The sequence below is a fragment of the Symphalangus syndactylus genome, chromosome 13, assembly GCF_028878055.3.
Source record: "Symphalangus syndactylus isolate Jambi chromosome 13, NHGRI_mSymSyn1-v2.1_pri, whole genome shotgun sequence".
Classification (NCBI taxonomy): Eukaryota; Metazoa; Chordata; class Mammalia; order Primates; family Hylobatidae; genus Symphalangus; species Symphalangus syndactylus.
Window position 1 is genome coordinate 111,069,126 of NC_072435.2, and position 26,984 is coordinate 111,096,109.

General features: G+C 40.6%; 1 long non-coding RNA gene across 1 annotated transcript in view; it reads right to left on the reverse strand.

Moving 5' to 3' along the window:
- Positions 1–242: 242 nt before the first annotated feature.
- The window catches only part of LOC129460036 (uncharacterized), an 80,085-nt gene continuing 53,343 nt past the window's right edge, over positions 243–26,984 (reverse strand). The window contains exons 2-4 of the long non-coding RNA XR_008650133.1: positions 5,464–5,699; positions 992–1,458; positions 243–345 (exon numbers count right to left, since the gene is read on the reverse strand). This is a non-coding gene — a long non-coding RNA (uncharacterized lncRNA). The remainder of the gene's footprint in view (positions 346–991; positions 1,459–5,463; positions 5,700–26,984) is intronic.

The window sequence follows — 26,984 nt, forward strand, 5'->3', positions numbered from 1 at the left end:
GAACAATTATAGATCATGCAGAAACTCAGCCCCTAAAAGAGTCTTAGCGTGATTAAAGAAAACCCAATGTGAAAAATCCAACCATCAGAGTTCCACACATCTTTAAGAAAGCCCCTATATTTAGTTCTGAGCCTTAGATGTCAAAATCTTCTGCTACCCTGCAACATCACCAAAGGAAATAAAATTTAAAAAAAAAGTGGAAAACGAAAGCAATTTACCTCCCCAGGCAAAAGAATGATTTTCCCCTTTCTTTTGATGCTGTCATTTTCTCATTCTCAAGAATTCCTTTTCAGTTCCTCAACATTTTCCTTCTCCTCTTAGGTAGTTCTAAGTCTGAATTCATTTCTAGAAAGGAGAATCATTGGGCCTGGAATCAAGGCAGAATTCGACCGAGGATCTACCCAAAGTATCTTGGCCTAAAAAAGTCTTGAGGCTACTTTTTTTCTCTTGCCACAGTCTACTGCCTGTCTCTTCCACAACCACATTTCTGGTACACACCATATGTGTGTTTCTAGGGGTTTGCACACTTAGAAACGTGGCATTTATACAGTTTTACTTAGGGAGAATTTAAGTTGAAACAGCCCAACAGCATGAATTTCAAACAAAACAAAATACCAGCTTCTGAGAGTCTTCAATGGTACCCAGACAATATTGGACAGAAATTAAATTACGACCATTTTGAAGGAAACATGAGGAGAATTCTTTGGTTTATCTATCCTTGAGAGAGCCTTGCTCCTCAGCTGGGTGAAACCTCTGGCCTCATTCCTAAAACATTGCAAACTTTGCTTTGTACATATTTGCTGAGGAAAGCACACAGGTGTCTGTCCTCTGCTCAGCCTAGAAGCAGCATTAAGTGGCAATGATCAGCCCCACACGTATCATGAATTGGACTCCCTGCATCAGTAGCTGGGAACATTAGTTCTGTTTTGACATGCCTGCTCAAATTCGAGGCCACTTCTTTTATTTTAAAGAAGGAAACAACCACACTCACCTTTATTCTGGAGACTTCTGGAAAGATGGAGTGATGCAATAAGATCTCTAAAATAGTGTCTCCAACTTTAATGTGCACATACATCTCCGGGGGATCTTATTAAAATGGAGATTCTGATTCAGTGGCTCTGGGGTGCACCTTGAGATTCCGCATTTTACCTGGCTTCAAGATGACACTGCAGCTGCTGGCTAGGGACCACACTTTGAGTAGCAAGATTCTAAAGCACTTCAGTGATGAAGGATTGAGAAAAAAACGTTGAGGTCCCTTGTAAATCTTTTCTCCTTAGACATACTTCAGTACAGCTTTAGAATCCACTGTAGCTTATTTCATAAGGCAGACTGCCTAAAAGTGAGCAACCAATGAGCAATCAACCTGCAGTCTTCCAAGTTCTGAGGGCATCAAGTCTGAGTCAAAACCAGGCAGCAAGCTGAAGGGCTCTTCTTGTATGTGTCTGTCTTCTGTGGCTGCTGTGACAAATAATCACAAGCTTATTTGCATACGACCACAAAATTTTATTATCTTACAAGTTCTGGAAGTCAGAAATCGGAAAGTGGGTTACACTGGGCTAAAAATCAAGGCATTGGCATGACTGCATCCACTCTGGAGGCTCTAGGGGAGAATCCACTTTTTGCCATTTCCAGTTTCTTGGGACCTCTCACTTTCCTTGGCTTGTGGACTTTTTCTTGATTTTCAAAGCCAGCAGTGTAGCATTTTTCTAATCTCTCTCAGCCCTCTTTCCAGCATCACATCTCCTTCTCTGACTCTGACACTTCTGCTTCTCTCTTATCCTCTTCCTATCTCAAGGTTCTTATCTTAATCACACACAAAGGCTCTTTTGTCATGTAAGATAACACAGTCGCAGGTTTCAGGGATTAGGATGTGGACATAGTTGGGGGCCATTATTCGACCCACTATGTCTTATTTCCATTGGTAAATCCTGGTGGAATAGTTTGCTCTAGACAGTGCTAGGGTATATACAGATCCTCTAAGAGGTCATCTTAAAGCTTTGACTTCAGGAGTCCTGAGAAATATCTTCCTAAAACTAAAAACTCCCCCAGAGACCAATTTATTTGATTTAAATCATGTGGCTGATTGTTTTCTGAACACAACAGTATTTTCCATTCTACATGCTCTTCTACAATATGACCTTGCACCCTCCCATCCAGCGGTTGGGATTTGTGTTCCCATCCTTTAGACCTGGGTGGGCTGTGACTGTTTTGACCAGTAGAGTCTAATAGAGTATGGCAGAAACTATATTGTGTAACTTCTAAGGTTTTGACCAGTAGAGTCTAATAGAGTATGGCAAAAGTTATATTGTGTAACTTCGTAAAAAGCAATACCACTTCTGCCCTGTCCACTAAGACACTTATGCTAGAACCTTAAAACACCATGTAAGAGTTCCAACTAACCCTGAGGCTGCCACACTAAGAGGAAGCCCAGGCCACATGGAGAGGCCATATGTAAGTGCTAAGCGATGGCATTTTTAAGTGATCCCAGCTCCTGTAAGTAAATGTGCCTTGCAGATTTCTGTAGCAGAGAATTCCAAGCAGAGGGGGCTGTAGTGCAAAGGTCACGAGGTTGGAGTGAGCTGTTCATTTTGAACAGAGGAGTGCCATGGTCTGGTTTAGGATTTAAAGGTCCCGGGAGCTGGGATCACCTAGAAATCCCTTCGCTTAGCACCTACATATCCCAGCCATTGAATTATGTCCAGATTAGACCTTAGACATCTTGTAGCAGAGAACACCTGTCTGCACCTTCTCCTATCAAAACTTCTGAGTCACAGAATCTGTTACCTAATGAAATGGTTGTTTATATCATTAAGTTTTTGGACACTTTGTTACACAGCAAAGATAACTGGAACAAAGTGGATCTCTTTGAAATGCAAATGTCTATCAGTATGAGAAATATAAACAATCAGAATTGCAGAGTATATATTCACTTGTTTATTTATTCACTTACTCTCTTACATGCCTATTTATGAACACACGCATGCTCTCCTAATTTAGTCACGTACTTATCCAAAAGCATGATAAATTCTCACTATGTACAGAGATACCCTCTGAGAGTTCACTTGGCAGTGGGGATTCATTCATTCATTTCACAGATATTTATTGCCTGGGAAGTGTTCCTCAGAGATGTATCAAAATAGGAACAGACTTTCTTTCCGTGCTTTGGTTGGAAAAATCCCAGGGAAGGCACCCCATTGGCTCTGTTGGATGGTGTGTCCAATGCTGCACCAATCACCCAGCCCAAGAGGGTGGGGAGCTAGCATGGACAGCCTCTATTCAAACCATATGTTTAGAGAGGAGGCAGGAGCAATTTATCAAAGGAGCACCAGTCCCCGAAGAAGTGAGGGCACTGCTAGGTCAAACAACGGCTGTCCCCTACGAAAGACATGCCTTGCCTGTTCTCCATCGACATCATGCACCACCTTTGGCAGCTAGTAGTGTTTATCCATCTGCTCTGGCTTTAACTACCAAACTCTAGAGGCATTTCTAATACTCGAAGCAGCAACTCAGATTTTTAAAAGCTGTTGCTTATATCATTTACCATAAGATCAGCCAGGCTATAAAAAAGCATCCGAGGCTTCCCAGAGGATGAGGGAGGACCAGAGGTAAAGAAACTCTTATTTCCCTAGGCAAGTCAAAATGTCAACCCTCTGATGACCCAACTCTCTGTTGCACCTCTACTCTGCAGATTACATGAAAAGGAACCTATTCTATATCTCAGTCCAATGACATCATGGGAAATACCAGGAATTTTTGGCTGCACACAAAATTCCTGTAAGATTCTTGGAAAATCTTACACAAAACTGTGAGTAACAGGGACTTAGTAACCTCAAGGCATCTTAATCAACACCAGGGGATAAAAGGAGAATATATTTTGAAACCAGGCAGATCTATATTTGAATCTCCTTGTTCTACTAATTTATCAGCCATGTGAACTTGGGCAAGTTACTTTTCTCTAAGGCTCACTCTTTCCATCTTTAAAATGGGCATTATGATGCTCACTTCAACAGTTTCCAAGGGCTGATATGAAAGAATTAAATCAGTTAATGGATGGAAATGTGTGTCACAAGGTCTTGCACACATCTCGATTATTATGAATGTTGTTGTTGCTATCACTTTTGCTGATAAGTCATAAAGCTGCACGTCTTTTCTGACATGGGATTCAGGGATATCCCAGGAATAGAAAAGAAGGCTGTATGATGCGAGAAAAATCAAAGAACAAAATGATATAGTGTATATCTAAATATGGAAGTAAAAACAATAAAGCTTCTAGAAAACACTATAGGAGAGTTTTTTAAAAAAAATTTATTCAGGCAGGGAATGATTTCTTAAACAAAAACAAAAGACACTCCCCAAAAATCAAATTTAAAGGAAATATATATATATGTGTGTGTGTGTGTGTGTGTGTATAAAATAATAATTTCTGTTCATAAAGACACACTATTAAAACAGTGAAAAGTCAAGTAACAGAAAAGAAAAAGATATTTGCAACACTTACCACCTAGTAAAGGCTCATTTTCAGAATATGTAAACAGCTTCAGGAATCAGTAAGAAAAAGAGAGATAACCCAATTTTAAAAAATGGGCAGAAGACTTAAACAGGCATTTCATAAAAGATCTCCAAAAGAATGGCAAACATATAAACTATTGGTCAGCCTCAATAATAATCATAGTAATGCTAGCTACAGCCTCAATGAGATACTACTGCCCACTTACCAGAACTACTGCAAATTCAAAATACAGACAATACCAAGTGCTGCCAAGTATGTGGAACAACCCGAACTCTTACACGTTGATGGTAGAATATAATTTGGTACAAACACTTTTGAAAACATTTTGACATACATAAAAATATACATGCATGCTTTAACCGAGCAATTCCATTCCTGGGTATGTACCTAACAGAAATGAGTGTACCAAGAGAGGGAAAAGAATATTCATAATGATACTATTCACATTAACCCCCAAATAAATCAAATACCCCTCAACAGAAGAATCAATCAATAATCATATCATCATGCAACAAAGTGACATTCAATGATAAACAAACAAAAGCTTCAGACACAACAGAAAGGAAGCCCACATACACAGTGTTCGGGAAAATAAATCAGCCACAAAAGAAGGCATTTTATTTCTATTAAGTGAAAAAGCAGACAAAACTGTTGTTAAAAATCCAGAAAGAGGTCACTTTTGGGGAAAGGTATGGATGAAGGATAACAATTTAGAGAGGGCGGGAGGGAGACTTCTAAGGACCTAATAACATCTTAGGTCTTGATCTGGGCAAATGTTTGCAATTTCATTGAGCCATTCATTTAAGTTTCCTGTTGTGTTTTTTCTGTAGGTACAGTATAATTCATAAGACAGTTTAAAAAAAAAATCAGAAGGCCTGCCTTGTACCCGCCTTGTACCACCCACTTCAGTGGGCCACACCCTCCCCGTAGCCAAAGCCCCAAGCGCTGTTTACCTTAGGATCGGAAGGATATGTACTCGAGGCTCCATCACCAGATCTCCCTCCTTGGACCCAGCAAGTCTGCTACGTCCGGTTGGCCTCAGGCCAGCTTCCTCCACTCCTGGGGTCTTTTGTGCTCCTCAGGTGGAGGTGATCTCCCAGCATGCTCTGCACCGCTCAGTCGGAGGCCGGGGGGACTGGGTTTTGTTTCCTCAGTGTCACCCGTCCCTGTGGGCTGCTTCAAATGAATCCTTGGAGGACAGAGAAATGAGAGAGTATTAAAAATGTCAGAGACAGATCTTGAGATACACAGCTGGGTAAATAGAGCTGGTGGAGATGTTTTTGTTAGTGGCTTTCTGGTCATGCTCACTTAAGTTATGGATGTAAGGTGGGGGTGGAGGAGAAGAGGCGTAAGGGTCTTCTACCCGTTTCCAGACCTGCTCAGTCCCAATCATCCGGCACCCTCAGATGTGGGGGCACTCTCTCAGTTCTGAGGGGACTCACCATGTTAGGAAATTGTATACCTGTTCATTATGCCTCTGCAGAGAATTTTCCTTCCTGGTGACAGAAACATAGAGGGCCTTTTCTCTTGGATTTCTATAGGAAGCCTCACCCCACCTGGGGAAGAACTGATGCCACATCGTTTCTCTGGCAAAACCTGGTCAGTTTCATATGAGAAGTAGGAAAGGGGGTGGTATTTTTGAGAAGTAGAGGATGGAAACTTCTCTGATCTATTGTCTCATGGTCAATGTTCTCCCAAGTCACCAGAAATGAAAGCCATCCCTACCACTGTAATGCCCAAAGCAATCATTTTGTGAATACTCATTATGTGCCTCAGAGACCAGAGTTCAAATTCAGACTTACCAACTTGTTGCTACTTGACCTTGGGAAAATTATTTAGGCTTCTGTTTCCACATCTCTAAAATATAAATAAAATAGTACCCACCTCATAATGCTATGGTGAGGGATAAATGAATACATCCCTGGAAAGCAGTTAGCACAGTACCAGGCACACAGTAAGCCCTCAATAAATGTTAGATACTATCAACGGTAGAACACCTCTTCCCAGAAAGCATAATATCTGCGTTGTACCAAAAGATACAAGTGATATGAATAGTATAGGGTGGTCTCATTTTTATTACTGCATAATAATCTACTCCCAAATGTAGTAGTGTCTGGGCTCAGTGGCTCACACCTGTAATCCCCAGCAGTTTCGGAGGGGAAGGTGGAAGGATCTCTTGAGCCCAGGCATTTGAGATCAGCCTAGGCAATAAGTGGACTCCATCTCTAAAAAAATTATTTTAAAAATAGTCAAATGTGGTGGTACATGCCTGTGATACTGGCTACTTTGGAGGCTGAGGTAGGATTATCACTTTAGCCTGGGAAGTCAAGGCTACAGTGAGTTGTGATCACACCACTGCATTCCAGCCTGGGTGACAGAGTGAGACCCTGTCAAAAAAAAAAAAATGTAGTAGCATAAAACAACAGTCATCTCATGTATTCTGTGAGTCAAAAATTTGGACAAGGCACAGAGGAAATGGGTGAGCTCTACTCCACTATGTCTAGAGTCAAGCGGGAAAACTTTAAAACAGCTGGGACTAGAAAATCTACTTTCAAGTGTCTGATGCCTTGACAGGGATGGCTGGAAGGCTGGATGCAGGAGGGATTGTCAGCTGACATAGCTCCCAGTAGCCTACCCACTGTGGCAGCCTAGGGGTAGTTAGATGTTTCACCTGGTGGCTCAGTGGTGCCCCAGCAAGTAAGGCACAAGTGGCATTGCCTTTTATGACCTAACCCTGGAAGGTCGCATTGCCTTTTATGACCTAACCCTGGAAGTCACATAGTATCACTTCTGCCATACTTCATTCATGAAAGCAATCAAAAGCCCACCTAGATTCAACTGGAAGGGTCATAGACTGTATTTTCTATTTTCCCATGAGAAGAGTGTCAAAAGATTTATGACTTTTTTTTTTTTTTGTAAATGACCACAGGACCTGTGCCAGGTCCTGAGCTATATTCTTACTCTATGTGATTGCATGTGATCTTCACAATGAGCTAATGAAGTCAGAATTATTACTTTCATTTTCTATCATGTACATAAGGAAACTGAGGTGCCAAGTGGTTTCTTGCTCAAAGTCAAACAGCTAGTTATTTGACCCCCCATGTGTTGGTACCATGTTGTCTGACTTCAGAGTCAATGTTCTCATTAGCCCTATAGTATTGAATCCCTCCCAAAATAAGCAGATAGATAGATAAAAGAAGACAGGTAGCTAGACAGACAGACAGATATAGATAGATATATAGGTAGATAATAAATTATAGGTAGGTAGATAGATGATAGATAGATATAGATGATAGATAGATAGATGATAGATAGATAGATAGATAGATAGATAGATAGATAGACAGACAGACATAGATGCCAAGCCTAAGTTAAGTTGGAACCCAAATTCTTAAGGTATTGCAGGATCTTTGCAAACCTGAATCTATACCAGCTCTCTGAGCAAGGAGAATTCTTAGGAAACTAAAACAACACAAATATACCTGAGAACACTGACAAAGGCCTCCTAGGTGGTGTCTACAAGATGCTGAACATCTGGTTACTTCCAAATATTTGGACGATGGACTACCAGATTTCATCCAACTTTCCTTGCATTTGTTTGATAAACACAGCTGGCTTGAAAATTAGTCGTGGAATCTTAATAGTGGTAGAATCCTTAGATATTTTCTCATTTAAACCCCTCTTTATACAAATGCAAGTAAATGTACACTCATAGAGAGGAACGGTTCCGAGAAAGTTACCTACCAAGTGGCTTTGACATCCTTATTTCAACATGACTTGAATAAAATCTATTCTGATTTAAATAAGATATATCTTAGGATCCAACAGTCTACTTCCTGGGAAAATCTTACACAGACCTGCCTGGTGGTAGTGGTGGTGGAAAGGAGCTGGAAACAACGTAGGTATCCACCTGTGATGGCTAATATTAAGTGTCAACTTCATTAGATTGAAGGATGCAAAGTATTGTTCCTGAGTGTATCAGTGAGAGTGTTGCCAAAGGAGGTTAACATTTAAGTCAGTGCACTGGGAGAGGCAGACCCACCCTCAATCTGGGTAGGCACCATCTAATCAGCTGCCAAAGAGGCCAGAATAAAAGCAGGCAGAGGAAGATGGAAGAACTAGACTTGCTGTGTCTTCTGGCCTCCATCTTTCTCCCATGCTGGATGCTTCCTGCCCTTGAACATCGGACTCTGAGTTCCTCAGCTTTTGGACTCTTGGACTTCAACCAGTGGTTTGCCAGGGGCTCTCAGGCCTTCAGCCACAGACTGAAGCTGCACTGTCGGCTTCTCTACTTCTGGGGTTTTGGGACTCAGCCTGGCTTCCTTCCCCTCAGCTTGCAGACAGCCTATTGTGAGACTTCACCTTGTGATCGTGTGAGTCAATACTCCTTAATAAACTCCCCTTTTTATATACATCTATCCTATTAGTCCTGTCCCTTTAGAGAACCCTGTCTAATACACCACCTCTATAGGAATAATGCAGAAGCTCTAAAGAATGTGTAGCATAAAACTCTATGCATTAGTTGGAAATAAATACACACACACATGCACAAAAGATAAACACATATATTTTAATATATTCATCCAGCAACACGGAGAGGTCTTAAAAACATGATGTTGAATAAAAAAATTCAAGTGGAAAGTAAGGTGTATAGCTCAATAACTTTTATGTAAATCAAGCACATGCACAAAACCATACTGTATGTTTTAGAAGGAAAAGTACTTAAAGGCGTATTTCAGACATGTAAAAGAGAATGCCTTCAGATGCTTTCAGTGAGTGAAGGAGAGAGATGGGAGTGGGACTGGGATGAAAGAGGGAACTACAACAGATACAATGCAATGCAATACCATATAAAACAACAGAACACAATGTAATAAAATGAGGTAAGGGCGGTACCTTGCATGTTAAGATGACAAGATGATAACATGTTATCAAATGAGAAGCACCTCTACTCTGCAGATTACATTAAAAAGAAATCTATCCTATATCTCAGTCCAATGACATCGTGGGAAATAGCAGGAATTTTTTGGCTGCACACAACACTCCTGCTTTTGGTCAAAAGTTCATTGAATGAAGCTGAAGAGTGAAAGGAGCATGTCCTTTAAAAATCTTGTTTTCATCAGCGATAATGGGCTTAAGCCACATGTGAAATATGGCGCAGCTTTCACCTTTCAGGGCCTCCAGGAACCCGGTTTCCCTTTGCCTGTCTCCCGGATTTACATCTCAGCGGGTGATCACACTGTGGTCAGCTAGGGAGATCACTTTTCGGAAACGACAGATGAATTTCCATCTTCTGAAAGGAAAGGCCTTTTTTTCCAGCCATCAGACATGCTTTCTGTTCGGTGCCATCCACCACCAATATCACAGAGCAAAATAAGTCATTTTCATTTTTAGCACTGTTTATGCTTTGTAAAATCCTCTCATAATTATCACATAAATTGTAGGTGGATTAGCAATTATTGTCCCTGAAGAAAGCAAGTTAAAAAATAAAGGCACATCCAGTGATGTGCCCAAAGTCATACATGTGTCTTTCAAATCCCATCCTAGAGCTTTCTGATATATTATTTGTCATGTAATATCTGTACTTCTACTATTACTAAGAATAATAATTTCAATGATTGATTTATGGCTATGTGTCAAATACTTTACATGAAGGGTGTCATTGAACCTTCCTATGTTTGACCTACTATTCTATGCATTTGACAGACAAGAAAACTGCCATATGGAGGTCAAGTAACTTGCCCGGGATAACACAGCTAATATGTGGCAGGGCTGGTATTCAAACTGTGCTGTTCACTTCCAAAGCCTTGCCCTCTAACCACTGTACTTTGCTACCTAGATCGATAAATCCAATTATTTGTGTAATTTCTTACAGATATAAGCATCTTGCTAATTTATTCATGCATTCATTAAGTATTTATTTATTACTTGTTATGTGCCAGACACTGCACTAGTCTCTTTAGTGAGGGATAGATGCGTGGGTGACAGGAGGAATAGTCAAAGATCCAAATGCTAGAGTCAACATTATTTAAGCCTGGGTTCCCCAGAAAACAGGCTGAAACAGATATATGTGTTTTTACTTTGTTGGCAGATGTGATCCCAGGGAACAAATGAGAGCTAGAGGAGTAGAGTTGGGGGGGAGGGGTTGCAGGGGGAAGAGAGCTAATACAAGAATGTGTTGTTATTGAGTATGCCACCATGAAAGGACAGAACTGTCCAAGAAGCCACTGGGAATATGCCTCAGCTCGTCTGCCTTGGAAGAAGGAAAAGGAAGTTTTCATCTCCTGCTCACATCCCTTATTCATCAAAGGCTCATCCGAACAGGCATTAAATTCCCGCCATTTCCAGGTTACACACGGGCGGGTGAAGACTTGGTTCTCTGCTGAGTTCCAGACTGTGACAACAAAAGCAAAAACCTGGGGCCAGGAGCAAGAGGTATACAGAGTGAACCTGAGGTGGAACTCTATGCATTGCCCCTGCGTGAAATCTGGTCAGACCCTGCATAGAACCAAACACCAAACAGCAGCTGGAATCAAAGACAGCCAAGGCAAGGGGATGGGCAGAGTGCATCAGGGGTCTCTGAATCAACCACTTACCAGCTGAGTTCAAGAGCCAAATATTAAATAATAATTTTTATTATAGAAATAACTATATTCGTATGAGCATGGTACTTGCCACAAACGACAAATAGATTGTAGACTCTATATGTGTACACATTATACAAAATGTTTTAATGCATCTAGACAACCTCACCAATCCTCACCAGGATCATATGAACCAAGTATGGAGATGAATATGTTTCCATGGACAGATGAGGAGCAGAGTTGAGTGGTGACGTTGGTTGCTAGGGTTACCCAGATGAGTATGATGGATGAGCTGGGATTCAAACTCAGATCTCCAACTCCAGGGTTCTTTCCCTGGTATCTGAAAGTTTAGAATTCTTGTCCTATCCTATTTCAGGAAAAGACAGCTGGGTGAGAGGGAAGAACAGCTGCCATTAGCTTCATAAGGGATGAGTTTCTTGCCCCCCACTGCTACAGAAGGAAGGGAATGAATTCTTTGGTTCTAACTGGAAATAAAGAAAACTTAGCTAAAACATTGTGAGACAAGGAAAGAATATTTTTTCAATTTCATTCAGAAAGGGATTTAACCCATTCGGATATTCATGACCAATTACTATATGTGTGACTCTAAGTGAGTTACTTTTCTTCATGCCTCAGTTTTCTTATCTGTAAAATGGAAATGATAATAGCACCTAACTCAAAGGATTGCTGGAAGGATTTTTAAACAATCAGAACCGAACGCAGCAAGGAATCCAGGAAATTAGCTCTTATTAGCATCATCTGTAGACTCCTTTACCACCTGTGACTAGACTATTATTTATGCAGGTTATCTAAGCAGTTTACATTATCCTATTTTCCTTCTCAAATACCTTTAGTAGTTGCATTTAAGGGCCTACAAAATAGGATCTTGTCTCCCTCTTTGTTCTTTTTCAAAACCTGTGTGCTGTTCTCCAAGCACACACTGCAGTTTCCTGCTTTCAGAATTCTACCCATGCCCTGCCTTCCATATGGAATACTCTCTCATCCCCATTCATCCAACCACTCATTCAGTACTACTCAAAGCCATCTAGGAGCCAGGCTCATGGCTTAGCCTTGGGGATGTAACAGTTAGCAAGATAGGTACCTGCCCTAAGGCACTTTTGCCTTTTCACTTAAGGCAAGTGAAAAGTGTTTCTCTTCAGAGCCAACTCCAGTTCATGGTAGCTGGTTGGGCTGCCTTTAGCACTGTATTCAGGTGGATACACCACCTTCAGGCTCAGCTGTAAAGTCAGCTGTGGTGGTTTATGGATGTCTACCACGGGCAGAAGATATGGAGTAGGAACATTCCATTTGCCATTTCTGGTCAAGGGAAAATTTCACATCTTTTAGGGACTTTCTAAAATTCTACCTCTTCTATCGAAATGGACCACATTCATCTATTCCCACCCCCAACCAGTTATGCATTGACTCTCCATCTAGGCACTAGTAACTCGCCCCTATAAGAGCACCCATTTTAGCTTTATACACTTGACAGTGAGACCTTTGAAGACAGAGACCATTACTACTCATCCTTAATTCCCTACTACCTAGCACAGTGCCTTAAATATGGTTAAGAATTACCTTCAGGACAGAAAAGTGAGGTTTCCCGGTTTTCTTTATGTTGTTATTGTTGGTGGTGGTGGTGATGGTGATGATGGTGGTGTTGGCAAAGACGTGAAGGCCATTATTATTAACAATGTCAATAGTGGTTGTGTTGATGGGTTAATGCTGGTGGTGGTGGTGATGGTCTTGCTCTTGGTGGTGGTGGTGATGGACGTGGTGATAAAAATGGTGGTGGTAAAGGTAATGATGAAAGTAGTGTTTTGATAGTGGTGGCTTTTTTCCTTCACATCCCCAAAAATTGATTGAAATACGTTATCATATTGCATTAGAGGAACTGATCCCATGAATCTGAAATGATTTCCTCAATTCTCGAATCCATATATTAACAACATTTCAATACCTTTCACGGGTAGGCTGGTTTTCAGGCAATTTATACAAATCAAAAGAAAGAGGTGTAGAGGATAGTCATCATAAACCCAGATACATTGTTATACCTGAAGGTAATGTTTTTTGCAAAATATATTGTACCGTGAGTAATGGATTATCCTGCTGTACTTTCAAGGAAAGCATATGTTGTATACTGAGAGTTTAATTTGAAAATGCACTGCAGTAAACATGTTAACCCTAGTATCGCCATTAATCTTAACAACCACCCTGACAGTTAGGTCCTATTTTACTCATTTTGCAAATGAGCAAACTGTGGCTCAGAGAGACTGAGAGCCTGTGGTAGTGCTTAAAGGCTGGTGTGTCTGATTCCAATGCCCAGTCTAATTTCCTTGGGCTACAAGGTCTCAGAGGAACTTGGATCCTGGAAGTGAGAAGTGACCTATTTCAGATCTCCACTAGAATGTCCCTTGGTGGTCCCAATGCTCATGGGCCACCAAGGCCATTCTCATTCTGACACAGCCTAAGACCTCTCCTTTCTGCCCCCGATGATCACAGGCCACACACCTGGAACAATATACTTGAGGCCCCCATCTATGTCTCACAACAATATCTTTGCCTCTGTTTCCTGCGCTGATGAAGGCCCTGTGGGAAACACATCTATTGCTGCCCTGGTAGCCCCTGCATTTCCCTTTTCCTGTATCTCAGCCACTTCCTTATTTCCCAGTCGCTCCAGCATTTTACTCTACAGCCAATCATGAGTGCCAATCTAAGCCAGATCCTAGACACATCCCCACCCTGCCAGTTGTGCATAACTGATCACAAAGCCCCCACCCTCTTAAAAGAATATTCAGATTCCAGTTTTACAGGATGGGCAGGGATCATCAAATCACATTTAAGTTCATCCTTCAGATGAACTTCACAGAATTCAACAGCATACATGTCAGATTAGGAACAACACATTTGGGAAATAAGCCACCACCCAAGACCTTCTGATCTCACACATTTTAACAAAGGCCATTTTGGAAAGTAATTTTGATATAGATAGTTCTTTTTTTTTTTTTTTTTTTATTATACTTTAGGGTTTTAGGGTACATGTGCACAATGTGCAGATTTGTTACATATGTATCCATGTGCCATGTTGATTTCCTGCACCCATTAACTCGTCAGTTAGCATTAGGTGTATCTCCTAATGCTGTCCCTCCCCCCTCCCCCCACCCCACAACAGTCCCCGGAGTGTGATGTTCCCCTTCCTGTGTCCATGAGTTCTCATTGTTCAATTCCCACCTATGAGTGAGAACATGCGGTGTTTGGTTTTTTGTCCTTGCGATAGTTTACTGAGAATGATGTTTTCCAGTTTCATCCATGTCCCTACAAAGGACACGAACTCATCATTTTTTATGGCTGCATAGTATTCCATGGTGTATATGTGCCACATTTTCTTAATCCAGTCTATCGTTGTTGGACATTTGAGTTGGTTCCAACTCTTTGCTGTTGTGAATAGTGCCGCAATAAACATACGTGTGCATGTGTCTTTATAGCAGCATGATTTATAGTCCTTTGGGCATATACCCAGTAATGGGATGGCTGGGTCAAATGGTATTTCTAGTTCTAGATCCCTGAGGAATCACCACACTGACTTCCACAATGGTTGAACTAGTTTACAGCCCCACCAACAGTGTAAAAGTGTTCCTATTTCTCCACATCCTCTCCAGCACCTGTTGTTTCCTGATTTTTTAATGATGGCCATTCTAACTGGTGTGAGATGGTATCTCACTGTGGTTTTGATTTGCATTTCTCTGATGGCCAGTGATGATGAGCATTTCTTCATGTGTTTTTTGGCTGCATAAATGTCTTCTTTTGAGAAGTGTCTGTTCATGTCCTCTGCCCACTTTTTGATGGGGTTGTTTGTTTTTTTCTTGTAAATTTGTTTGAGTTCATTGTAGATTCTGGATATTAGCCCTTTGTCAGATGAGTAGGTTGCAAAAATTTTCTCCCATTCTGTAGGTTGGAAGAATCAATATCGTGAAAATGGCCATACTGCCCAAGGTAATTTATAGATTCAATGCCATCCCCATCAAGCTACCAGTGACTTTCTTCACAGAATTGGAAAAAACTACTTTAAAGTTCATATGGAACCAAAAAAGAGCCCGCATCGCCAACTCAATCCTAAGCCAAAAGAACAAAGCTGGAGGCATCACGCTACCTGACTTTAAACTCTACTACAAGGCTACAGTAGCCAAAACAGCATGGTACTGGTACCACAACAGAGACATAGATCAATGGAACAGAACAGAGCCCTCAGAAATGATGCCGCATAGCTACAACTATCTGATCTTTGACAAACCTGACAAAAACAAGAAATGGGGAAAGGATTCCCTATTTAATAAACGGTGCTGGGAAAACTGGCTAGCCATATGTAGAAAGCTGAAACTGGATCCCTTCCTTACACCTTATACAAAAATTAATTCAAGATGGATTAAAGATTTATATGTTAGACCTAAAACCATTAAAATCCTACAAGAAAACCTAGGCAATACCATTCAGGACATAGGCGTGGGCAAGGACTTCATGTCTAAAACACCAAAAGCAATGGCAACAAAAGCCAAAATCGACAAATGGGATCTCATTAAACTAAAGAGCTTCTGCACAGCAAAAGAAACTATCATCAGAGTGAATAGATAGTTCTTTATACTTACCAAGACTCATTTGCTGCTGAGCATGTAAGATGTACAATGCATTAAAATAATGTAATTATTTTGTCTATACGATTAACATTTTCCATTTTAAATAACTTATTTTTAAATTACAAAGATGACTGTTTATTGTTATAAAATACAGAAGCATTGGAGAGAAAAAATTACACATAATTCTGTCACCTAGATATTGGTATAGTTGTATATAATTAATTACAAACTTGCAAACATAGCTATAGATATAAACATTTATTAGTGTCTTTTTCATAAAATTGGTATTGTACTCTTTATTCTGCCATCTTAATTTACTGTATCATGAATAACTTTGAATAACTTTTTATTACATTTAGAATTCTTCAGCAGCATACATTTTATTGGCTGCATAGAATTTCATTGTAAGAATAAACTGTGATTTTTATAATCAGCCTCTTTACTCTTAGGCATTTTAGTTGTTTCCATTTTTTTAACTGTTCTACACAACACTGCAATGAACTTCCTTGACAGTAAACTGTTGTAGCCATCCATGATTATTTAGCAAGACAAATTTCTAACTGAAGCATTCCTAGGTCAAAAGAAATGAACTTTTAAATTATAACTGCTTTCAAATTTATAACATTTAATAATTGGTACTTCCCATTAATTTTTATGACATGTAAAGTCTCACTGTTATTTCAGGTTAGTGAGATTTTATGACCTATTTTCATAATTATCAGTGTAATAAAGCAAGTTTTCCCTTCAACTACTTTTCATCTACTTTTCTTTTGCCCTTGTAGATCATCTTTGCCTAAGGAAAAAATCCTCCTCCCTTTGAGAAAGTACATACAAAGTTTATTTTTTAAAAAAACTGAAAAAAGTATGAGAAAATAATGTTCATTAAATGTCTATCTATAGGTGTTTGTGACATTTATTCTCTGTATGTATTTTTCTGTGTGCTTGAGTTATTACATGGCTAAAAGGAAAAGGAAAAGAAGTGTTAGTAAAAACAGTGGAGGCACCAAAGAGAGAATCAACATTTCTCCTTGAGAAGAGCTTAAAAGAATCCATAGAAAAAGAGAGACTTTATCTGAGCCTTGGAGAAATTGGGGAGGTGTGCACCCAGCTAACAGGATGGGTGAGGAACAAGGTGCTTCAAGCAGAGGAAGTAGCCTGAGCAAAGGCAGGGGCTATGAAATGGTATGGTGCAGCCAGGAAAACCATGGGGACTCCTGGGCCTACCTCTCATAAACACATTACTTATCTTCTCTGCTTCTCAGTTTCCCTCTCTCTAAAATGAGGCTAATACAACTACAAGCCTCCCAGGGTTATTGTCTTGATCCAATTGTGCTGCTATACCAAAACACCACAGACTAGGTAATTATAAGCAACAGAAGCTTATTCCTCACAGTTCTGGGGGCTGGGAAGTCCTAGATCAAGCAGGCAGTTTTGGTGTCTGGTGAGAACCCTATTTCCTCTTCCAAGATGGCACCTCACTGCTGCATCTTCCAAAAAGGATGAATGCTATGTCCTCACATGGCAAAGGATGGAAGGGCCACAAGGTGTTTCTTTCAACCTTGACCCCTTTTATAAGGATGCTAATCTCATTCATGGTGACTTAATCACTTACCAAAGGCCACACCTAATACTCTTGCACTGGGGATTAAGTTTCAACATAAATTTTAGAGGGGACACCATCATTGAAACCATGGTAGTTATGAAGATTCTGTGGGATAAGCACCTATCACAGCACCTGGCAGTTGGTAAGTACTCAAAAATTATGAGCTATGAAAAAGATAAACTTCAACATGGTGAGCACATAGTGTACAAGTGGGGTAGGCAGGAAGAAAGAGAAAAGACACAATTCATTCATTTATACATCCATTCATTCAAAGTTGACAGAGTAGGGGATACAGCTTTAAACATCATGCTACCCTGTCCTCAAAGCATATCAGTCTACATGGGTAGAGAGAAAGGTACAACCCCTTCAATATTGGGATAAATATGCGTGTTCACATGAAGAGGTGTGGTCTCCAATCTGGAGGGAGCATCTAAATGCCTTTACATAGCTTGTAAGACCCTTTCCTGTATTCGCAGAAAATGTTTGGTGTGTGTAATGTTTGGTAGACATGTTGCAATAGTGATAAATGTCACTCCAACCCAGAGTTACACATCCCCACTAGGGAGCTATCATTCCAGGTAATAGCTGGTAACAGATCACAGGAGACTGAAGGACAGTATAGGGCAGTGATTAGAAACACAGACTCTGGAGCCAGACTGTCTAGATTCAAGTCATATAATCAAAGCACATATTTATATCCAACCTCATATTGTATAGCTGTTGGGAGGATTAAGTGAGTAAATATTTGTAAATTACCTAGGACACGGCTTAGAATGTAAGTGGTTTACTATTATTATGCCTTACCAAATCTTAATATTTGACAATCATTAGATGAATGAATGATGAACTCTTTTAAGCCAAAGAGTGACAGGATGCACTCAATATTTCAGAAAGAGCCAACTTTCCTTATCATTCCTCTGGAAATTGGCTGAACCTCTCTTTGGAAGAATTTACCTATGGATGAATTCAACAGGGCTACTAAAGATTACATTCTCTTCAGTCCCAGCAGTTTTCTGGTCTTTCTTCTTCACACCAGGACCTCTATACCATCTAAGAAACATTCTTAGATGAATACCCTGAGGTTGGAATTGTGCAAGGGAAAGGACTTGGCTTACACAGCTTAGTAACTGATGGGAAGTATTGCTTTAGAACTAATTTATGTAGGAACAAGAACCACTTACTTTTTAGAAGTGCCTTGTTTCCTTTGATCCTGACAATAACCCTGAAAGAGGGGTCTAATCAGCCCCATTCTTCAGATGAGGAAAACTGGATGCCAAGAAATTGGGTGAATTCTAAAAATGTTGAATTGTGTTATAGTTAAGATCAAGGGTGTAAGAATCAAAATGTAGTGAGAATCCCATTTTAGCTCTTTGCCAGGGCAACCTTGGACAAATTAATGAAATTGCCTAAACTTCAGTTTCCTCATCTGTTAAATATAGACAGTGATTATTCTTGTGTTTTGGGATTCTTGTTATGAGCTTATAAAAGGAGCACTTAGTGCCTGGCATACAGTAAATGGGAGATGTGACTATTTCTGCTCAGACTCCTGTAAAATTGTTCATCTACCCTCAGCCCATTTAGTTGCATTGAGTGAAAAAAAATGCACAGGCAAAGCAGAGGTCAATGTTTCCAAAGTAAAAATAGAATATCTCTGCCCATGAAAGATAAACTCAATCTTTAGGATCATAAAATGGAAACATGGAGAAGGAGCTAATGAGCCATTTTGCGGACTAAATGTTGTTGTTTCTCTAGACTGCCTATGAGATGTCCAGAGGTGCTAGAAGAATATTGCATACAGTTGAGAGTTCTTGTTTTGCTAATTTTCCCCCACAAAGTTTTGGCTCAGGACAAAACAATGATTCACATCATAGCTTACCTGACTCAAAGAATCAAGAGAAAATATTGCAGTTCAATCAACAAAGCCCATGCCCAAATAATCCACCTTCAGATACCCAAATGAGAACTTTAGAGCTTCTTAAAGCCACAAAGCCAAATTAGAACTCTGGTAAGTCAGTTACAATTTGGCTAAAGACCAAAGCCATCAAATCCAAGACAGAATCCAGAAGAAAGAACAAGTCATTAGAGCAGGCACTGCTTTCAGACCGGTGAGCAGAAAGAGTAGCCACTGACCACTGGTTGGCTAACATGCTGGGGAAAAATTGTGACTAAAAATTCTACAAAGCAACATTAACATCCAGTGGGGTCTAGAGTCCAGCCTGAAATGTCGGAACGATGGAAGCTTTCATTGACTTATATACTTACGTGAATACTATGTGAATAGCTATATTTTAAGATTTCTAATTGAAGTAGTATAACATCCCAAAATTAAAAAAATTGAACAGATCATAAGTTTACCATTTGATAAATTTTCCAAAATGAACACAGCATAGAACAGACACATAGATTACCCAAAAAGGACATTCCCAGCCCCCCACAAGTGCCTCTCATGCCCCCTCCTATTATTAACACCTCCTCCCACAAGGTACCCCTTATCTTGACTTCCAATATCATAGATTGGTTTTTACCTGTTTTCACACTTTATGTAATAGAATCATACACTATGTCATCTTTTGCCTTTGACTTTGTCTAGTCAACACTGTTTGTGATATTCACACATGCTGTTGTGTGAACTGGAGATTATTCATGGTCATTTCGGTGTAGTATTCCAGTGCGTGAATCTACCACAGTTTATCTGTTCTACTCTAGATGGGCATCAGGGCAGTTCCCAGCTTGGGCTACTATAAATAGTGCTATTATGAATATTCTGATACATGTTTTTTATGACCATCTGAGCACATTTCCGTTAGATTTTCCACCTTGGTGTGGAATTGTTGCATCGGAGAAAGACACATATTCAACTTTAATAGATTCAGCCAGTTCTTTTATAGTACCAATTTATTCTTGCACAAGAAAAATAGCTATGATGTTTTGAGCACTTACTATGTGTCCAACATTGCACTGGGCCCATTACATATGTCACCTTATTAATCCCTTCAAACCGGAGAGTAAAATGATGTTATTACCCCCATTTAAAAGACAAGGCAACTGAGTCCCAGGGAGGTGATATGATCTGGCCAAGTTCACACAGAGAGTAACTGAAAGAACTGAGATATGACTCAAGGCTCAACTGACCCCAAAGCTTACACTCGCCATTGTGCCAGTTATGGCAGCTTCTATTTGGAGTGTGATATGGTTTAGGATAGAGTTTTGAATCATCACATATTAGAATACTCACAAGAATGAATGGCTGTTTAATATCCGTCTCCTCTGGCTGGATTACTTTTCACACTGCTCACCCCACTTTATCTAGCTACCTTTATTTGCCCCCTCTCCAGATCTCAGAATAGATGTCACTGCCTCTGAGAAGCCTGCCCTGATGTTCCATGGCAAGGTGCTTCCTCTAGCCCCGAACTTCTCCTTGCCATGACCCTTTATGCAAACTATTTTACTTACCTCTTTAATGACATTTGATCTCATTAGAGTGCATACTCCACAAGGGAAGACTGAGTCTCCTTTGCACAAAGCATAGTACCTGGAAGAGAGCTGGCCTTCAACGAATATTTCTTGAATGAATGAATAATACTTTCTGGAACCCCATAGGCTCACAATAGAGAAAAAAGAATAAAGAAAGAAGGAAAAAAACACTTTCACTTGCGGTAGATGTTTAAGACTGGAGTAAAGACCAATAATGCATCAGTCTTCAGCACAGTGGGTCCCCGCAGGACTGCACGTAGGATCCTGTACAGCCTGGCATGTGTTTCCCTGAGGCTTGTAGTTCTGGGGATTTGGTCTGAAACACACGTGTAGCTTCAGGATATCCACACTGGAACATCTTTTCCTTCTTTGCCATGTAGACCTGCTCTGATTTCAGAAATGTTATTATGATGCTGAGTAAGAGGAAGATTAGAAGGAACTGAATGTGTCTTCCATACCTTTGTGTGAACCAAGACCTTATGCATACACTTAGCTCTAATATCAAGGCCACCTTTTAGGTCCTTTGGCAGGTTCTTTCTTTTATTCACCATTTTTATCTACCCTTTGACTCCTCTAGCAGCCCATAAGTCTTTGCAGGCAAGGTCTCTGTCTTGTTCATCATTATATCTGGCACCTGCCTTCATCTGCAGCCTTATCTCACGTCATTCTGCCCCATTCACTAAACTCAAGCCACAAATTTTTTTTTTTTCTGCCTTGGGAGCTATGTATTTAGGCTCGTTTCTGCCCCAGGCCTTTTGAGCTGTCTATTCTTTCTGCCTGGATGGCTTTTTCTCTTTTCTTTTTTTTTTTTTTTTTTTTTTTTTGAGACGGAGTCTCGCTCTGTCACCCAGGCTGGAGTGCAGTGGCGCAGTCTCGGCTCACTGCAAGCTCCGCCTCCCGGGTTCACGCCATTCTCCTGCCTCAGCCTCTCCGAGTAGCTGGGACTACAGGCGCCCGCCACCACGCCCGGCTAATTTTTTTTTTTTGTATTTTTAGTAGAGACGGGGTTTCACCGTGGTCTCAATCTCCTGACCTCGTGACCCGCCCACCTCGGCCTCCCAAAGTGCTGGGATTACAAGCGTGAGCCACCGTGCCCGGCCGGCTTTTTCTCTTTTCTACATGTGACTCAGCCCTTCTCATTTTCCAGGTTCAGATTACATGTTTCCCCCTTAAGGATGCCTTCCCTGGACGCTATTTTTATTTATTCTCCTTTATTATTTTATTGTTTGATAATACAGCTGGGAAATGTTTTGCTTGTTTCTTTACATGTCTAACACCTGCCTCCCTATCTAGAAGTGAGTACTTATAGAGGCTTAATCATATCTATCTTATTCCCTTTTATTTCTTCCAGCTCCTAAAATCAGAAAACTCACTGAATGTCTCTTGAATGAATTGATATATTTCACAGCACTGAGCACAGAATCTAACACATAGTAGACAATCAATCAATGTTTGTTGAATGTATCAGAAATTCTAAGACAATCCCCCAACCCTCCACCCCCCCGCCAAAATAGCTTTCATTCATTCATCCAGTCAGTCAGCAAACATTAACTGAGCAAATAGCAGGTACATGTACAGAGTCAACAATGCAGTATTCCTTATCTCAGCAGACAGAAGCCATTGAGTCGGTTGCTTCAGCACAAATCCTTGGTTTCATCCTTGATTCCTGTCTTTCTCAATGCACACTCAAACCATCAGCAAATCCTATTGATTCTCCCTTCAAAGTACACACAGAATCCTCCCACATCCTATCACCTCTACCACGACCCCCCTGGCCCTGAGCATCATGATCTCTCACCCGGACAATTACAACAGCCTCCTAAATGGTCTCTCTGCTTCCGCTTGTGCCCCGCTATGTTCTGTCCTTCACAAGGCAAGCAAGATGTCTGTTACAGTAATGTAAGCCATATTATACCCTCGCCCTGCTTAATGCCTCCAATGACCTGAGGTCAAATTACAATAAAACCCACACCATAGCTTGCAAAGCTATGGGATCCGTCCTTTGCTCACCTCCCTGACCCCATTACCTCACACCTTGTCCCTGCTTTCTCTGCTCCAGCCACACTGAACAACTTGCTGCTCCTCAGATACCCCAGGCACTTCTCACCTTTGCATTTTCTCTTCGCTGTCTCCAGAATGCTTTCCCCTGAGAACGACATGGTTCTTTCCTTCATTTCAATCACATCTCTCTTGAAATGTCGAAAAACGGTCCCTGATTTTTTATACTAAAACAGCCCCCGATCAGGATGTCTTGTCCTTATCCAACTTTATTTTTCATCTTAGCATTTACAACTGCTTAACACACTTGCTTGTGTCTCTACAAGCTATTGGGAGCATCATGAGAGCAGAGTCTTTAAATGATTTATTGACTATCACATTCCTCAGCACGCAGAAGAGTTTTTTGCATGTAGTGGGCACTCAGTAAGTGGTTGTAAAGACAGAGAAAAAAGAAAAGAAGGAAGAAAGAAAGGAAGGAGGAAGGGAGGAGAAAAGGAGGAAGGGAGGAGGGAAGGAGAGAGAGAGAAAGAGAGGGGAGAAAGAAAGGAGGCAAGAAGGGAGTAAGGAAAGAAGGAGGAATGGAAGGGAGGAAGGAAGGGAGAGGAAGGAGGGAGAGAGGAAACAGGGAGGGAGGAAAGAGGGAGAAAGGAAAGAGGAAGGGAGAAAGGAAAAAAGGAAGAAATGAAAGTGGGGAGTAAAGAAGGAAGGAAAGAGGGAGGAAAAGGGAGGGAAGGAAGGAAGGAGAGAGAAAGGAAAGAAGGAGGGAGGGAGGGAGGAAAAAGAGGGGGAGGGAGGGAGGGAGAGAGAGGAAGGAAGGAAGGGAGGGAGGAAGGAAGGAAGGAAGGGAGGGAGGGAAGGGAGGGAGTGAGTGGGGAGGGAGGGAGGGAGGGAGGAGTAAAGGACTGAAAAATGAGATGAATGAATAAATAGAGAAGTGAATGAATAAATGATTGAGACCCAGTCCCTGCCACCTACAAACTCACAGGAAAAGTCCCAGTTCAGCTCACTCAGAAGTCCCCTAACCAGTCCAATGTAACCCACTTTGGCTGCACTCATCATTGAGGAGCCCCTGCCCAGCACTCCCCTTCCTTTCTCCACATTTCCCCCTTTGTCCTCCTCCTCCCTCCCAACCCCACCTCTGCCTCCCATGTTACAGATTAAAAACAACAGCCAAGCTGGCATTTACTGACTGTCAAACACCTCTCTTAGTTTCCTCAGAACAAACAGACTCAGCCTATGTTTTTGTTTGTTTTCTTCCTTTTTCTAAGCTGCTGAGCTGTCCCTGGAATTGTGCAAGAGGTCACACAGAGGGACTGTCAACAGCTCCCTAACGTAGGTTCCTACCCCAGAAAGGGAGTCCAGGTTTTACAGGCCCAAGCGCCTGGGCAGGAACACACACACACACACAGGCTGCTGTTTGTTTTCTCCGACAGGTCTGGCATTTCCCCCTTGGGAGAGAGGAAGCTCAAAACACAGAAGGCCCCCTTCTCTAATTAGACATGAAAAACAGTTTGGATAAGCAGAGGCATGTCACCCAACTGTACAATCCCTTCCTGGAGAGCAGGAGGGTTGAAGCCTTTCAGGGATTTTTTTTCCACTCTGTTTTTAAATTTTAAAAGCTTTATAATAAAACATTTCATATATTTTATATAATATAATGAAAGCCAAAGTCCCTAATAAAATCTTTAATTCCATATCTCCCCAAAAAACAAGTTTGTTGTTCAATCATGCATTCATTGATCCATTCAACAAATATTTATGGAGTGCCTACTACGTGCCAGACACCGTTCTAGCTTTTTGGGAGTGCAAAAGCAAGTAAAAGCTGACCTTTCCAGAAAGTTTCTCTTTGCAGCCAAAAATTAAAAAATGATCTATTACAAATAGGGGAGAAACTGGTCACATCTGTGTCATCCCACATAATCCTCACAGAGTGATTGTACTAGGCACACTGTTTGGGGCTTCATTTTCTTTATTTAAACATATGTCTTGAGTTCTTTTCCATATCAGTTCATAAACTTCTACCTTATGCATTTCAGAAGCTGCACAGTGCTCCATTGTTTAGCAGTACCATAACATATGGAAAGTTCTCTGTAGTTGGATACTTGGGTTATTTCCAAGCTGATTTCTAGAAGTGAGATTTCTTGAAAGAAGGAAAGGGTTGAAAAACCGACAGATATTTGCAAAAGGAGTGAAAGACTTCGAAAAGTGAAGGGTTAACTTGGCATCTACCCTTAGCTTCACATGCTCCCTCCATCTCAACTTAAAAGTAAAGAGGGTTTTTCGTAAGACACTTGGGGAGTTGGAGAATTCACTGACATTTACTGAACATAAAGGTATGCCCAACCTTACAAAACCCTGATTTTCACTTGTCTTGCTGGATGATAATTGTCTAGTTATACATTGGTTTCTGCCATGAGACCATGGGCTTCTCGAAAGCCAGGGACTTATCTTTCTAGTGCCTAGAATAGAACTAGAGACAGAGAGAGTACTCAGTAAAAGCCTGCTGAAGGAATAATTAATTTGAAAGGAATGAATGAGGTATCTATCCAAAAGAAAAGAAATTATTATATAAAAAGACACCAGCACTTGAATGTTTATTGCAGCATTACTCATAATAGCAAAGATATGGAGTCAACCCAAGTGTCCATCAATGGATGATTGGATAAAGAAAATACAGCACATTATATATATATACACACATACACATATATATGATACTTTATATATAGTACTGTAATATATAGTACATATAATTATAACCTTTTAATATGTAATATCACTATATATAATGTGCTACATTATAATATATATAAAGTTATATATATTATATATAAAGTTATATATATATTATATATAAAGTAATACACACACATACACACACACACACACACCATGGCATACGACACAGCCATAAAAATAATGAAATCATGCCTTTTGCAGCAACACAGATGGAACTGGAGGCCATTATCTTAAGTGAAATAACTCAGAAGCAGAAGGTCAAATATCACATGTTCTCACTCATAAGTAAAAACTAAATAATGTGTATGCACGGGGACAGACAGTGGAATAATAGACACTGGAGTTGGGAATAGTGGGAGGGTAGGACTGTGGTGAGGAACAAAAAGTTATCTAATAGGCACAAGGTACACTATTGGTGTGATGGCTATACGGAAAGCCCAGACTTCACCACTACACAGTCTATCCATGTAACAAGAACTCACTTGTACTACCTAAAGTTATAAAAGTAAAAAAATAAATAAATAAATTTTAAAATGAGATAAAAGAATGAATGAACAGACAGACGTTGGGTGGATAAATAGATAAATGGGTTGGTGGTTAGAAAAATAGAAGGATAGATGTATGTATAAATGCATGGATGGATGGATTAAAAGTAGATAGATAGGGCTGGGCACAGTGGCTCACACCTGTAATCCCAGCACTTTGGGAGGCCGAGGTGGGCAGATCACTTGAGGCCAGGAGTTTGAGACCACCCTGGCCAATATGGCAAACCCACATCTCTACCACAAATACAAAAAAAAATAGCCAGGCGTGGTGGCACATGACTGTAGTCCCAGCTACTCCAGAGGCTGAGGCAGGAGAATCACTTGAACCCAGAGGCAGAGGTTGCAGTGAGCTGAGATCATACACCACTGCACTCCAGCCTGAGCGACAGAGTGAGACCCTATCTCAAAAAAAAAGTGAATAGATAGCTGGGTAGATGGATAGATACTTAAACATATGGAGGAATAGATGAATGACTATACAGATAAATTGGTGAATGAATGAATGAGTGAATGAAAGAATGAATGAACATACAAAGAAGTGAGTGCATGAGTAAGTGAATGAGTGAAAAGGTGGGTAGGTAGACGGATGATGACCAACGGATACATTTACACAGTTAACAAATTATAAAGATGATTACTTAGCAAAATAATTAATACATTATTGTAGAATTTCCCATAAGATTCATTTTAATAATAAACTCCTTGGATACGTTAAACATTATCATTCAATTTGCACATTGCTTGTGAGAGACACACCAAATGTGATTAGTGAACCCAATTGCAACCCATTCTAGATCTTAGTGCTTAGTTCACCATGGGAGTCCAACAGATAGTAATTCATCAAGGTTATGAATAAGAAGGAAGAGATTATGTGACTCTCAGGGCACCGGATGTGATGCC